Consider the following 4,551-nt stretch of genomic DNA (forward strand, 5'->3'; position numbering starts at 1 on the left):
TCCTCCAGCTCCTCTCCTCCTCCCCTCCAGTCTGTTTCAGTTCCTCCAGCTCCTCTCCTCCCCCTCCAGTCTGTTTCAGTTCCTCCAGCTCCTCTCCTCCTCCCCTCCAGTCTGTTTCAGTTCCTCCAGCTCCTCTCCTCCTCCCCTCCAGTCTGTTTCAGTTCCTCCAGCTCCTCTCCTCCTCCCCTCCAGTCTGTTTCAGTTCCTCCAGCTCCTCTCCTCCTCCCCTCCAGTCTGTTTCAGTTCCTCCAGCTCCTCTCCTCCTCCCCTCCAGTCTGTTTCAGTTCCTCCAGCTCCTCTCCTCCTCCCCTCCAGTCTGTTTCAGTTCCTCCAGCTCCTCTCCTCCTCCCTCCAGTCTGTTTCAGTTCCTCCAGCTCCTCTCCTCCTCCCCTCCAGTCTGTTTCAGTTCCTCCAGCTCCTCTCCTCCTCCCCTCCAGTCTGTTTCAGTTCCTCCAGCTCCTCTCCTCCTCCCTCCAGTCTGTTTCAGTTCCTCCAGCTCCTCTCCTCCTCCCTCCAGTCTGTTTCTGTTCCTCCAGCTCCTCTCCTCCTCTCCTCCAGTCTGTTTCAGTTCCTCCAGCTCCTCTCCTCCTCCCCTCCAGTCTGTTTCAGTTCCTCCAGCTCCTCTCCTCCTCCCTCCAGTCTGTTTCAGTTCCTCCAGCTCCTCTCCTCCTCCCCTCCAGTCTGTTTCAGTTCCTCCAGCTCCTCTCCTCCTCCCCTCCAGTCTGTTTCAGTTCCTCCAGCTCCTCTCCTCCTCCCCTCCAGTCTGTTTCAGTTCCTCCAGCTCCTCTCCTCCTCCCCTCCAGTCTGTTTCAGTTCCTCCAGCTCCTCTCCTCCTCCCCTCCAGTCTGTTTCAGTTCCTCCAGCTCCTCTCCTCCTCCCTCCAGTCTGTTTCAGTTCCTCCAGCTCCTCTCCTCCTCCCCTCCAGTCTGTTTCAGTTCCTCCAGCTCATCTCCTCCTCCCCTCCAGTCTGTTTCAGTTCCTCCAGCTCCTCTCCTCCCCTCCAGTCTGTTTCAGTTCCTCCAGCTCCTCTCCTCCTCCCCTCCAGTCTGTTTCAGTTCCTCCAGCTCCTCTCCTCCTCCCCTCCAGTCTGTTTCAGTTCCTCCAGCTCCCTCTCCTCCTCCCCTCCAGTCTGTTTCAGTTCCTCCAGCTCCTCTCCTCCTCCCCTTCAGTCTGTTTCAGTTCCTCCAGCTCCTCTCCTCCTCCCCTCCAGTCTGTTTCAGTTCCTCCAGCTCCTCTCCTCCTCCCTCCAGTCTGTTTCTGTTCCTCCAGCTCCTCTCCTCCTCCCCTCCAGTCTGTTTCAGTTCCTCCAGCTCCTCTCCTCCTCCCCTCCAGTCTGTTTCAGTTCCTCCAGCTCCTCTCCTCCTCCCCTCCAGTCTGTTTCAGTTCCTCCAGCTCCTCTCCTCCTCCCCTCCAGTCTGTTTCAGTTCCTCCAGCTCCTCTCCTCCTCCCCTCCAGTCTGTTTCAGTTCCTCCAGCTCCTCTCCTCCTCCCCTCCAGTCTGTTTCAGTTCCTCCAGCTCCTCTCCTCCTCCCCTCCAGTCTGTTTCAGTTCCTCCAGCTCCTCTCCTCCTCCCCTCCAGTCTGTTTCAGTTCCTCCAGCTCCTCTCCTCCTCCCCTCCAGTCTGTTTCAGTTCCTCCAGCTCCTCTCCTCCTCCCCTCCAGTCTGTTTCAGTTCCTCCAGCTCCTCTCCTCCTCCCCTCCAGTCTGTTTCAGTTCCTCCAGCTCCTCTCCTCCTCCCCTCCAGTCTGTTTCAGTTCCTCCAGCTCCTCTCCTCCTCCCCTCCAGTCTGTTTCAGTTCCTCCAGCTCCTCTCCTCCTCCCCTCCAGTCTGTTTCAGTTCCTCCAGCTCCTCTCCTCCTCCCCTCCAGTCTGTTTCAGTTCCTCCAGCTCCTCTCCTCCTCCCCTCCAGTCTGTTTCAGTTCCTCCAGCTCCTCTCCTCCTCCCCTCCAGTCTGTTTCAGTTCCTCCAGCTCCTCTCCTCCTCCCCTCCAGTCTGTTTCAGTTCCTCCAGCTCCTCTCCTCCTCCCCTCCAGTCTGTTTCAGTTCCTCCAGCTCCTCTCCTCCTCCCCTTCAGTCTGTTTCAGTTCCTCCAGCTCCTCTCCTCCTCCCCTCCAGTCTGTTTCAGTTCCTCCAGCTCCTCTCCTCCTCCCCTCCAGTCTGTTTCAGTTCCTCCAGCTCCTCTCCTCCTCCCCTTCAGTCTGTTTCAGTTCCTCCAGCTCCTCTCCTCCTCCCCTCCAGTCTGTTTCAGTTCCTCCAGCTCCTCTCCTCCTCCCCTCCAGTCTGTTTCAGTTCCTCCAGCTCCTCTCCTCCTCCCCTCCAGTCTGTTTCAGTTCCTCCAGCTCCTCTCCTCCTCCCCTCCAGTCTGTTTCAGTTCCTCCAGCTCCTCTCCTCCTCCCCTCCAGTCTGTTTCAGTTCCTCCAGCTCCTCTCCTCCTCCCCTCCAGTCTGTTTCAGTTCCTCCAGCTCCTCTCCTCCTCCCCTTCCAGTCTGTTTCAGTTCCTCCAGCTCCTCTCCTCCTCCCCTCCAGTCTGTTTCAGTTCCTCCAGCTCCTCTCCTCCTCCCCTCCAGTCTGTTTCAGTTCCTCCAGCTCCTCTCCTCCTCCCCTCCAGTCTGTTTCAGTTCCTCCAGCTCCTCTCCTCCTCCCCTCCAGTCTGTTTCAGTTCCTCCAGCTCCTCTCCTCCTCCCCTCCAGTCTGTTTCAGTTCCTCCAGCTCCTCTCCTCCTCCCCTCCAGTCTGTTTCAGTTCCTCCAGCTCCTCTCCTCCTCCCTCCAGTCTGTTTCTGCTAACCTACAACGCATTACATGGGCTTGCTCCTACCTACCTCTCTGATTTGGTCCTGCCGTACATACCTACACGTACGCTACGGTCACAAGACGCAGGCCTCCTTACTGTCCCTAGAATTTCTAAGCAAACAGCTGAAAGCAGGGCTTTCTCCTATAGAGCTCCATTTTTATGGAATGGTCTGCCTATTCATGTGAGAGGCAGACTCAGTCTCGGTCTCAACCTTTAAGTCTTTGTTTAAGACTCATTTATTCAGTAGGTCCTATGATTGAGTTGGCGCCCCCTCGGGTTCGTGCCGTGGGGGAGGTCTTCGTGGGCTATACTCTGCCTTGTCTCAGGATGGTAAGTTGGTGGTTGAAGATATCCCTCTACTGGTGTGGGGGCCGTGCCTTGGCAAAGTGGTTCGGGTTATATCCTGCCTGTTCGGGGGTGTCCACGGATGGGGCCACAGTGTCTCCTGACCCTCCGGTCTCAGCCTCCAGTATTTATGCTGCAGTAGTTTATGTGTCAGGGGGCTAGGGTCAGTTTGTTATATCTGGATTATTTCTCCTGTCTTATCCGGTGTCTTGTGTGAATTTGAGTATGCTCTCTCTAATTCTCTATTTCTCTCGGAGGACCTACGCCCTAGGACCATGCCTCAGGACTACCTGGCCTAATGACTCCTTGCTGTCCCCAGTCCACCTGGTCGTGCTGCTGCTCCAGTTTCAACTGTTCTGCCTGGTACCTTGTCACTGGATGTGTTCACTGGACCTGCTGTTTTGGACTCCCTCTACCACACCTGCTGTCTCGAACTCTGAATGATGGGCTATGAAAAGCCAACTGACATTTATTCTTGAGGTGCTGACCTGTTGTACCCTCGACAACCACTGTGATTATTATCATTATCATCATCTGACCGTGCTACACCACACAGCTCCTCAGACCCGGCCTTGGTCAGCAGTCCAAGCAACTGATGCCAACCGCTTCATGGGATCGAACCCCCCAAAAGAAGCTAACTAGCTAGTAGTCAAACTTTTCAATAGACTTTCAACATTTTCCAAAACAACAAACCGAGTGCCGCCATTTTCCTCAAAAGGGTAGATATTTGTTGAAGTTTTGTCAGGTGATTAACATTTTCACTATTGGAACCCAGTTACAAATAAGGGAATATGGAAGATTGAGACAATCTCATTCACTCATTCACTCGTTGGTTATAGTTCATTGGGGAGCGAGACAAAACTGAAACCAAACGGTACGAAACCCCTCTTTATTCTGCCTCACTCCAAACTGTATCATATACACATGGCATGCCACATCAATACAGGAGCAATCGATAACACTTAGAATCTGCTCTGAAAATAGAAGGTAACAAAAAGCAACATAGAGAAAACTAGAGATTAAAAGAAAAGATCCATGTAAATAGATTAAATCTGTTTATTTTTGTAGACTTGGGGGGGAAAAAAAGTGACATACTGTAAGTAGATAACAGCTCTGCAGTCTAAGAGGCTAAAGGGGTGAAGTTTCCCCCTAGTTACAGACCTAGAATCAGTTTCTCTCTTTCCCCCCCACCCCCCCAATCCAAACCTCAACCGTTAGTGGTTGACCCAAGATCAGCGTCTAGGAGGCAACTCCACCTCTACTGAACCGGTTCTGCAGGTTCTGAACTGCCCTGAAATCAGGTACGAAAGAAATCCAGTTTGTTGTTGATGGGGAAACCAGATTCAGTATTTCAACAAATCTAAGTCTTACAAGACAATGTGCCCCGGACACCAAAAGGAGTGAACTTCAGATCCGTA

This window comes from Oncorhynchus keta, chromosome 29 (genome assembly GCF_023373465.1).
Source record: "Oncorhynchus keta strain PuntledgeMale-10-30-2019 chromosome 29, Oket_V2, whole genome shotgun sequence".
Classification (NCBI taxonomy): Eukaryota; Metazoa; Chordata; class Actinopteri; order Salmoniformes; family Salmonidae; genus Oncorhynchus; species Oncorhynchus keta.